Genomic DNA, 12,399 nt, shown 5'->3' with positions numbered 1-12,399 from the left:
CCCTGTGTACCACTTTGTTGAATAATAATATACAAAAACACTTGTCCTAATACAACAAACACACCGATACCTTTTGAAAGAAGACTTTCAAATGAAAAGCATTAACCAATATGCCGAAACAGAGCCTGACATTTTCAGTACTGTCATTGCAGTTCAACTCTGCATGCAAACAGTCTTCAGTGTGGAGTGTGTTGCAGTACTGGTAAACCCCCACCCCCCTCCTCCTCCTCCTCCTCTGTCCAATTCAGTGCAGTCCTGAGCATCTCTCTCGCTCTGCACTGATCTTCAGGATCCGCCATAGCCCCTCTTACTGTCTCAACACATACAAACATACATAAAAAAGAATTCTGCATCTTTCTCTCCCTCTTTAAACCTCTGTGCAGTTTTTTCAATCCCTATGCAGATACACGTCCATTTCCAACAAGGTTGCCATAGCAACTGCATCACAGAACTCTAACTGTGGATAATTTATAGGCTACGTACTTATGACACTCACACACATGCGTACTATGTACTAACTTGCATGCTTCTTGTCTTTCCTATATCACACACACCACCATACATTAACCAGTCAGACTTCAGACTTACAGGAAGGAAGTGCCAAATATGGCAAAATATATGTAATAACTCTTAAGTGACCACACATTAATTATCTGCTTCTACTCTAGGATTGCTGTCATCGTAGTATTTTGCAACAACAAGCAATATAGTCACTATTCTATGGTAAGGATGAAGAAGTATAGGGTAAGGTAATGGATAATGAGAGAATAAGAGAGAGAAAGAGAGAGAGAGATGATTCTGGTTGTCTACCTTAATTGGATCTCCTCTGTAAATTAGCAGCAAAATCTTATACTGCTTTTTGTACATTCAAATATTTAAAATACAAATACAAATATAAACGCATCAAGATTAGTACTTTAGCACACAATTTTACACAAAATGGCCAAGTTGAAAACACTATGATATACTGTAAATGCATGATATAAATATGAGTGATATACTACACAACATTATGCAGCAAAATATTTTAGCTGGTATAGGGGAGCATGGTCTTCAAATATGTTATTATGCGAGATTTGGACAAGCAGACATTTGTTACAAATGCATACATTCTTCCATTTAGATTGGAATGTTTCCATATTGCTCATGATGTACTTGAACATGTATTTCTGATGTGATCATATATCTCATATATGTCCTGCAGATGGTATTGTTTCCCCTACTTGCCTTTGTGTATTCTCTCTCTCTCTCTCTCTCTCTCTCTCTCTCTCTCTCTCTCTCTCTCTCTCTGTGTATTTTATTTCTAACCTTAACTCCATACATCTGCTCAGGGTCTGTTTTCTCCCTTAAAGTGCTAATCCTAACAATAGAGTGGCAAAGAAGCAGATTGCAGCTGCAGTATACTGATGAGATGGTCTAATGGTACAGCATGTAATACTCTAGATGGCCACACGAGGTCAGGGTAAGAGAGATAATGTCTTATCACAAAACCTCAGACAATGTTTAAGTTGTACAGATGGACACATTCAAGGCAGCTAGTTATTTTGTGGGTGTATATTGACAGTAACCTGTGTTTCAAAATATGATGATACTTGATTTTTGGAAAAAGTAATCTTCAATCTAGGAAAAACCTGACACCAAAGGCTAAAACATAAAATTGGTGAATAAACCTATAGTACTGGGAATGTGAAATATCCCTTTAATTTTACCCAGTGCAAATGAGCCTCATTAGAATAACAGAACTTGGAGGGCAGGAACTCATCAGTGTTATTACTGCTGTGCTACAAAGTAATAAAAACATGAATACATTAAATGAAATTGATTCTGTAATGTCGCCCCTGACTGTTTCATCTTTCTCTCTGTCTCTCTCTCACACACACACACACACACACACACACACACACACACACACACACACACACACACACGCACAGACTTTCTGTCTGTCTCTCTCCTACAGGGGGCGGCATCCCTCCACATTCCTGCATCTCCCTCACAGACATCTCCCTCTCACTGGGCCAAAATGCCACACTCACTATGTCGCCTAGCAACCACGCAACCCTGCCTCACTGCCTCGGTCGCTACGGATACCGGGTGGAGAGAAAGAGGAGGAGGAGGAGAGAGAGTGATTGAGAGAGAGAGAGAGAGAGAGAGAGAGAGAGTGTGTGTGTGTGTGTGTGTGTGTGTGTGTGTGTGTGTGTGTGTGTGTGTGTGTGTGTTGAGGGGCGTCACAATGCTTTGGCATCCCAGTAAGTCCTTACCCAGTGGAGAGCATGGCATTCCCCTGTCACAGAGGAGACACTATCAGCAGGTGTGTGAGCATGCGGGGGTGTGTGTGTGTGTGTGTGTGTGTGTGTGTGAGAGAAAGAAAGAGAGAGAGAGAGAGAGAGAGAATAGGCAGGCAGGGAGGGCTTAATATCAGCATTGAAGGAAAACCAGGAAACACAAACAACAGGGACAGATCTGGTCACACATCCATGAACCTAATGACAATAATAATGTCTCACAGATGGACAACAGACTCCCATTAGATTACGGATGCTTAGCCTTGCAGGTAGCGACGGCGCGGCGTGGATGTCCGCCTGCCTTCTGCCTGTGGTGGCCACTCTGCACCCACTATGACTCACTCTGAACACCTTCTTACTGCTGACTTGCCCCCCTCTTTCTGCAGGTCTGGAGTGCCCTTTTAGTTTGATGGACACTGAGTGTTGCCTGTCCATCACAAAAAAACCTCTGCTCAATAGCTTTTCCTTCTATCAGAAATGCAGAGGGGAATATGTTAGGCTGGGTTGCCGCAGTAACCATCTCGCCAGTTCCTCTTTAACCCTTTCCTCGCCGATCTTTTCGTCACCTTCTGTCTTTCACTCTCCCAGTGTTCTCTCGCTTATTCATGTCCTTACACTCCATCTGTCTCCTCTTTCTCTCTCTCTTTCACTCCCTCCATCTTTCTCTGTCCCACACATGCAAAAACATGTAAACTCTCACATACACACACACACACACACACACACACACACACACACACACACACACACACACACACACACACACACACACACACTCTCTTTCTCTGAGACAGGGAATGATTAACCCTGTGGATCTATGGTTCAGCCTTGTATAAATCTTCAGACTACATTCTCCATCTTCAACTCTCTTGCACTCAGAATGGGTATTTGACTAAGCCCACCAACATCCACCAGCGAGACACGCAGTGGGCTCCCAAACTACTCCTTCATCTTACTTTAAATTACCCTCAAACAAAAGCGACACAAAGCATTTTTGAACGAAAAAAAACAAAAAAGCTGCTATCAGAGCTGCCTCTTTCCAATGATTACACGGGCTATTTGCGCCAGAAAGTCCAGGAAACAAAGCCAGACAAAAGCCCTTTGTATGTCTCTGATAGCACTTCATCCTCTGAGCTGAGGGCTGGATTGATCTGCTCTGAGCACGCTGCACCTTACTGTATTAAGCTCTCTCTCTCTCTCTCTCTCTCTCATTGTGTGCATTGTATTGATTTTCAACCATTCTATTGCTCAGGGTTGTCTCACCATTTTTAACTCTGGTCTTCTCCTTACTCTCTTGCTCATACCAGTGTCTCTCTGTATCTCTCTGTAGGTCGCTCAGTGTCTGCGTGTCTATCTATCTAGCTGGTGCTTAATGTGTCTGAATAATGTGATGTTAGGAGTTAATAGTTTACATACTACACATTTACCCATCCATCCAACCCTTCCAACGCTCATCCTGATGCAGTGGAATTAACTGACTCTTCCTGACATACAAACATGCATTATATGTTCATAATGTAATTGCTTTTTAGAATGTTGTAAGAATAGCCGAAGCCTGCTGGTCATAACGTTTATGGTAAGTCATTCTGGTAGGAAATTTCCCTTTCAGTGTTAGCAAGGGAAAGGTATGGAAGGTACGGAGCACCTAAGTATGCATATTCTGCAACATTTACCAGTTCTAACCCAATTTAGAGTCAGTGGAGTTAAATTGTCACAGTTCATTTAGTGCTGGAATCAATGTGGCAATTAACAAATGCGGCACAGCTGCCTGACGCAGGTCCTCATAATCTGTATTTGTGTCAGAAGAACAACAGATGTTAATGGAGTGGGCTGTGTCAGTCACATCCATTTTTTGTGTCACATGATCACATCAGGTACAGAGATACACTAAAACAGTGCACGTCACAAGATTTCGAATGATTTACAAACAGACGTCTTCTTTGTTTGTGCTTCACTGACAAAATTCCTAACGTTGGCCGTGTGGTAGCGTTAGGAACAATATATCTAGAATGTTGGAGGATGAGGAGGATGGAAAAGCTCAGCACTGAAACAACCATTAGCATCTCAGTAGTAATTGGTTCATGATTCCATGAGATGACATTACATGTAATCATGTTCCTAAGTAAAATGGTAGAAATGGCTGCCTATTAGGCTTTCAGTACTACAGAAATACGTATGTGACAAACCTGGGATGGCCTCACACAGAGCGGACTGTTGCTGGTTTACTGCTCTTGCTGCAGGATTCTTGTGAACATGAAGCTCTTGATTAAAAATAGTCTAGTGTCCAAAATGTCCTGTCTGATCACTAAGTAGTTTTAAGGAGGTTAGTTTGGGTGATACTATAACAAGGTATGAAGATAATTGTGCCATACCCACTAATATACAACTTAATGTGAAGGTGACCCTTACAGCAATGAACAGGAAACAAAGTTTGTGAAAAGTCCTCCAATGCACACGTCCACAACCTACACAATCTGGCAGGAATTATATAGCCATCCTCAAAGATCACGTAGATAACATTGTTGTTGATCAGATGTGTGCCTCTGTCTCTACGGTGACATTAGGCTGCTTAGTTTGCCTAATTGCACCGTCAGCTGGAGCCACTAGTCAATGCCAACAAATGTCCTTCTCTGCATTTTTACGTAAGTTTGTGACTTTACCCACTGGACTATGAGCAGCACTTCTAATGGCAATGGATCTCTTTTACACACTGACTCTGTGTCTGTGTGTGTGTGTGTGTGTGTGTGTGTGTGTCTAAATAAGAGAATAAGGAAGCCCAAAGGCATAATTAGCACCTTCATGCAGCAGACTACACTCGCTCCACTGTCTCCTAGAGACACTGACCTCGTAGTCTGTTGGGGAATCTTGCTGTAGCACCAGATTTATGAATTGTTTATTAGTCATAATATATTGAAAACACAGTTCTTTGCATTCAACTCTTTGCATGTGAAAAATCAGATGATGACAAATCCCTGATATCTCCACCCCCACACCCCACCTCCTGAACAGTCTGGTTTCTAGGCAACAGTTAATTGTTTAAAACATATGAAAATGTGTCACAGAGGACTATAGGACTGTGTAGGACTAGGATGGGGAATGAGAGGGGGTGGATCGATGGAGACAAGGGAGAGGAACTGGTGAATGTGCGTAAACCTTCTCCACAGTAGATGCCTCTGTACATCAGGAGCGACAGAAAGAAAGGATCAGTGTGCATCAGTAAAGAACGACGAGCCACCCATCCCCAACCCACAATATGAATGGCTGCAGCAGACTGGCTAAAGGACTGGATCCACGGTCTATAAAAAAAGCAGTGTCACAGTGCAGATTCACTTCACTAGAACTTGAGAGTGAAAGCAGCACCTCCACTGTCACCTGTTCCTCTTCTTCTTTTAATGTCCTGGCCCATCCCTCTCTCTCTCTCTCTCTCCCCCCCTCGCTTTCTGTTCTCATCCTCCATAATCCAGTGACCTCGCGTCCATAACTCACCAGTCTCTCTCTCCTTTTTATTACACACAGCTCTCTCCCCCCACCCCACCACCACCATTCCCAATAAGTCATGCTGACACACAATATAAGGGGCCTTGGAGAGACAGAGGGGGTGGGAGAAGGGAAGAGAGGGGAAGAAAGGGAAGAAAAACAGAGATGGAGGGAGAGAGAAGAAGAAGAGAGAGACAGCGAGCAGAACAGAACAGAACTGGGTATTAGGTGGGAGTTAAATTAGAGCACTTGTCAGCCTGGCCTTCATGGTGGCCTGGGTCTCTGGCTTCTGTTTCCTCTGTTCTCTCCATCTCTCACCTCTCATATCCATACATCTGTGTTTCCCCTCTTTCATGATAACCACTCTCTCTCCTCCTCCTCCCCTCTTCCATGATAACCACTCTCTCTCCTCCTCCTCCCCTCTTCCATGATAACCACTCTCTCCTCCTCCTCCCCTCTTCCATGATAACCACTCTCTCCTCCTCCTCCTCATATCCATACATCTGTGTTTCCCTTCTGCCATAATAACCTCTCTCTCCACCCTCATGTCCATATATCTGAGTTTATTCCACTGCATTAACTTACATAGATAGATACAACTCCACATCTTGAATTTCCCCTGGGGATCAATAAAGTATCTATCTATCTATCTATCTATCTATCTATCTATCTATCTATCTATCTATCTATCTATCTATATCGCTATCCTTCTCTCCCCCCTTTTTTCACTCTTGTCCTCTCCCTTCTCTCTGTTTATCTATCACTCTCTTCTGCGGGTCCTCTTGTCTTGGCTCTGAATCACCTCTTGCCTCCTGGAGGTCTCTGTGTCCTGCCACCCCCCACCCCCACCCACCCCACCCACCCTGTGTATGGCACAGGTTTCCCACACCTCACCCCCCACCACCACCACCACCACCTCCATCAATATTTGATAAGCCTTGCTTTCCAACGTGACTGAAAAATTAATAAGAGTGAAAAGAGGAGAGGTGCGAGTGAGTGAGCGAGGGAGGGAGTACTGAGGCAGCAGAGGGATGAGGGCGAGGAGGGGATGATGAATGACCAGGGGATGGATGGATAGAAGGATGGATGTCATGGGTGGATGGAGAGAAGGGCAGAGACCCCGGGACAGATAGAGGCACATGATAGACAGCCCCGGAGGGGGAGATGGTGCAGGATTACAGAAGCCTCCCACTGAGTTAAATATCTGATGATCTACGACTCAAACACACATGGGTGTGTATAATGAGTTTTCTCCGAGTACCAGGCTCAATGTGCTGTGTCGACCTCAGAGTCCATAGGTGTCAGCTTAGCTGATCTTCTTTTTTTTTTTATCAGTATTTCACTTTTATACAGAGTTGATTTAGAGAGTTTGTACACAAACCCGATATAAAAAAGCAACCTTAGTGGTAAACAGAAGGAACTTCCTTCAAACAATAACATTGTTTTGCACATTAATATTTGACTGTGTTCTTTCAGTTCAACTGATTATAAGTAGCTTTCTATGTTTTGACATACATGTACTGTATGTTTACACCTTTAAACCTTGCATAGTTACAAAAACAGATTAAACAATCCTTGGACATTGAAGCAAAACATGTCAAAATAAAAATGCATATATACCCACACATGGTACAATTAATAACTATATTCCCTCATTTGCAAACTACAGTGAATGACAGATGATTCCTCTGTCATCCTCATAAACACAGGAGAGAGGACAAGAGAAGACCAAACACACAGATGGGCAGACAGGAAGAGGCAGCAAGGCTCAGTCTAGTCATCTGTTCTGTTTGCTGCTTGTGTGCTCAACACTTTTGCCTACAGGAATAATTTCTCCGACAAGGTCTTCATCCTAAAGTAGTTTACAATATGCAGATTAGGTGGACAGCCCTAGGGCAGAGCAGCAGAGAGACCTCTTCTTCGTCTCAGAACTAGATTCAGTGTGTGCATTGGTAGTGCATATATCAGCGCACAGATCAAATTAATGTTGTGTTTTTAGTGCTATAGAGGGAGAGCAACAACAAATTTTAGAATGCGACAAATACTAAATGCACACACTAAAGACAACAAATTCTAAAAGCAAAGCACACTAAAAAGCAACAAATACTGACAGCAATACATACTGAATATGGATTAATTGAGGAAAATCTCAAGTATATACTTCCATCTGTTAGTCGCTTTGGTTAAAAATGCATCAGCCAAATGTAATGTAATGTTTGTTAAAGACATGTGACTGAGCTACAACTGTAGGCTAGTGACAGAGAGTTGGATATGCCCACAGACTTACACCCACACTGGCACACCTATGCCCACATCCATATGGTTCTGCAAACCCAGAAACAGTTCAAACAGCATAACAATGAGCTCCCTTTCTTTAAAAAACATGCACCCAGAGTGGAACACAGAGCATATGCAATAGAGACAATGCATAATAAACAGATAATAACATTAACAATGAAAGAGTTAAAGGGGGACAAAAGGTATTAGATGAGGATGATACACCTTCAGAAAGCATAGAAATGTTATGAGGCTTGAAGATAGGAGCAGAGAAAATAAAACACCATCCCAAGACTTAGCATTTTTTATTAATATTGAACACTTTTTAGTTTGTTCATCATGTACAAAGAGACAGAGGTCATATTTTAGAACTTATCCTCATACATATCAGTAGTATCCTTATTACAGGTACTGTACCATGATGAAATATTTTTTGCAGCTTTTTGCAATGGATTTGATAATTTGTCATTGAGGTTTACATCATTATTTCCTTGCAAAAAGTGAAGGAATAAGTGTAATCATTCTCTCTTATTAATATATACATAATCTGTACAATTACTCATTTTTCTTTCATCTCCTCAGCACAATGTAAAAATTTTGGTAACATTTCAAAGGTACAGTAGGGCCACAAAAGAGGGGAAGAAAATGGCCATGAACACAATGTGTCGAGTTAAGTATTAAAATGGACTTATGTTACATTTATGGCATAAGATGCCACTGGAGCAGGAGCATCATGGGGGTGGGGGGGTATGGTGTAGTCTGTGATACCAAACCTACTCCTATGACTGTCACCCTCCATTGAGAGTGATCCAAGTTGTGTAAGCAGCAGAAAAATAAAGATGTCTATCTTTTAATAGCCCAGTTTGATTCTCAAATTATAAACAGTTTTGTAATTATAGAATGTTTAGGGAAAAAATCATATATGAGTTGAAATGGTGCACATTTAGCTTTAGAAAGCATAAACAATAGTTGTCAACATGCACACAGACATTCAACTTGCACATCTGGTTTGGTAAAGAAATCTCAGACAGGAAACAATAACTACTGTGCTGAATGGAAAAAAAGTGTTTATATTGCCAACTCCCCACACTTAAAACTTATGTACAACACGTTCTTGGTATAATTACCTATAACAAAACAACTCAGTGATGGTATTAGGGCTGGTAATCTTACTTTTGTAACAATACTGTATTCAAAGTATACTAGTGCTATATTTAAGTCACATGTATGCTCCGCATGAAAGAGAAGTAAAAAAGTCACTCAATACTAAGAATAAATCTGAGCTCTTGATATGACTACTTTAGTTTCCTGTGAATAAAATCAAGCATAGCCTACTGGACATTTCCTGATTTTTCCTAAGCATGATTCAGAATAAAGGACTGATTAAATGAGTCACTGACTACACTGAATAAAATAAAAGGCATATTTATGCTATGTCACCTGTCACTCAAGCAATCAACACTTTGCCATCATCTGCTCTAAATGGAAATGCGGGACAGACTAGGCGCAGAGCCCAGTAGCATTTAAACAACAGTGCAAACTGAAGCATTTGCTCTTTTTCACTGCCACAAAGGCTGTGATATCCATTGGGGTAGTAGTGCATTTGTTGTTGTATTAGATTACCTGTCAGTATTAATTTGTGCTCTGTTAATTCATTGCTTTTTGTTTGAACATAGTAATTAATAATTGAAATGATGGACAACTGATTGTTGTAGAGGAGGTATGTACTATGAAGACAACAGTAAAGTTTTTTAAATCTGGCATATGCCCATAGTAACACTAGTTAAATAGTCATATAATAGAAAGAATAAGAACTGGCCTGTAAGTGCCTTGCCAATTCCAAACTCATGTGTAGCCTCTTTCCCTTTTCCTGGTTGAAATTATTGTATTTCCTCATGTTAAATTTTCCTGTCTTTTGCTTGCCACTTGACTTCTGGCTTTCTGATCCAGCAAGTGAGCCATGGGTGCCAAGGGCCTTGGGGAAATATGCCCTGTTTATGTATTCTCGCTTAGTCTGCAATCCTTCCCGCCGAATGCCAGTAAACAGCCTGATGTAGCCTTTTAGAGGCGAGAGGCGGCCGGCGCGGACGGCCAGAGGTGATACTGTACAGAGGGTTCCAACACCTTGAGTAATTAATGTGATTGTTATCAATGAGGACAAGTTCCGGTCTGAGATTTAGCCCAGTGGAACACTTAGATGTAAGCCTTTTAAAGCATTTCCCCCAACAGAAACCAGATTCATTGCAAAAGGGCAACAGACATCTCAGTCTTGGCTGAAACCTCTGCAGGAGAAGTGCCCCTTGATACTGGGACTACTTGATCATAATGAAAGATGCAAAGCTGTACAAATCAGTAAGGTATGTTACATTCTCAAGCATTTTGACAATGGTACCCAACCGTGCATAAACCAACCGAAGAGCATTCGAATTTATATTCTAGGCTACATATTAAGATCTACACAGTCAGCGATATGTGAAGCAAACCAGAACGTGGTTAGAAACATGAATAGAGTATTAAAAACATATGACATATAAGAAAATATAAGAAACTATGCCGTCAGCATTAGATACAAATACCCTGGAGTCAAAACAATTTAAACTGTGTGCATGTTTCTGTCCCAAATATCTGCACGTAACATAGGCTGAGCATAGACTTAAGTTAATTTCATAAAATCAATCCGCATTTCCTTTATCATCATGCACTCTTGATTGCGATTTGGCTGATACTGTGGTGACTCAGACGTCGAGCAGTGACTCAACTGTGAATCTTCTGTGGTGAGAAGTACTTTTGTAAGGACTGAAATTGGGGCACACTTTTCTTTATTGGACCGTTTCTACTGTTCTTACGCCGATTTTGATAAAGGTTAAACCAAGAACCTCAATACTGCTGTGCCATTAACTTGTGTTAGTTCACACACACACACACACACACACACACACACACACAAAACACAAACACACACACAAAAGAACATAATTTAAAAAGAAATTAGAGAATTATCCAGTCCTGCTAAAAGAAGGACTCAATTATATTGTGTCTATGTGAATGCCAGCGATGCAGTTCCTCAGGTTATAACCTATTAGATGAGTTCATGTGCATTATGTGAACGCATGTAGAGCATCTTAAAAGTAATTCTAAAACAATTCAAGGGAAACTTAGCCAAGGCCCCTAAACTGGACCTTATCACCAGACACCTAAACATACAGCAAAGTATCTTGCTTCTCAACACTTTAGTGAAAAAAAGCGAAAGCATAGTATTAAAATGAATCATAATATTACTTAATAACCTATTATAATTAAGTAGTAAACATGAGATTAAAACAAAAGGAAATGTTTATTATATCACTTATGATTGGTAATACTTTGTCTTAACTATATTTTGCATATTTTAATTTTTTATTTGTGAATTTTTCCTATTTTATCCATTTTTATTTATGTTTTGTTTATTTCCTAAATTTTTGTAAAAGATAGTTTAAAGTTACATCCTGACTGCTGACAAAGTGAAAAGTTTTGAAACATATTTACAGGGAAAAGGATAACATGTCTGTGTTGACTTTCTTTCTTTCTGTCTATCATCTATTTTTTCATTCTTCTCTTTCTTGCAATTGCTTTCTTTTGCCTTTAATTCCATACTACAGATATTGGCCAAAATGGTATCCAAAAATATGTGTGTATAAAAATTCAAAATGTATTGAACAAGATACATAAGAAAGTAAAGTACGATGGGTTGATTTCATACAGCATAAGGCGAAATCACTGTCTCTTTTTGGTTGGAAAACAGAAATTAGAGTGATGTACTTGTTAGTGAACTACCGATGGGTCTATCAAAATATTGCATTGATCACTCCACATAAATGTCCTCCTTTCTGTCTCATGCAGCCTCCGAGGTGCCATTCAATAAGCAAAAGGCCATCATTTTTAATAGACTTTGCAACATCCATCTTTCCCACAGCCCTTGAACATAAGACAGCTTAAATTGTACATACAAATGACCTTAAGATTATCAACAGGCTTTTCTGTACAATATCTTTTGTCATTAAAATGAGTTATGTATGATAAGGCATATATTTCGACACGGCGTCCTACGCGAGTGAAGGTTCGTTGTAGAACGGGACGGTCTCAAGCTAACAGGACGTAGACATGTTGTCACAGACAGACAGGGGTTTGGTATTTGTCTAGATGGCATTCAGTGTGAGGGTAACCTTTCTTTCATTGACCCTGTATCACGGGATAACCTCAAGTCTAAAGCCCCCAAGTCACAAAACTCAATTTCATCAGCAGATGTCATCCCCATGCCAATTAAATTAAAGTGTTAAAGTCATGAGTTGGGATTTGTCATATCAGACCATGAGTATGAATA

At 40.7% G+C, this 12,399-nt stretch overlaps 1 long non-coding RNA gene across 2 annotated transcripts in view; it reads right to left on the bottom strand.

The window, feature by feature from the left end:
- Positions 1-12,399, bottom strand: part of LOC125296280 — a 313,747-nt gene that overhangs the window by 76,567 nt on the left and 224,781 nt on the right. The window lies entirely within an intron of this gene.

This window comes from Alosa alosa, chromosome 6 (genome assembly GCF_017589495.1).
Source record: "Alosa alosa isolate M-15738 ecotype Scorff River chromosome 6, AALO_Geno_1.1, whole genome shotgun sequence".
NCBI classification, from domain to species: Eukaryota; Metazoa; Chordata; class Actinopteri; order Clupeiformes; family Clupeidae; genus Alosa; species Alosa alosa.
The sequence above is the reverse complement of the archived record's forward strand: the minus strand, read 5'-3'. Positions and strand labels throughout refer to the sequence as shown.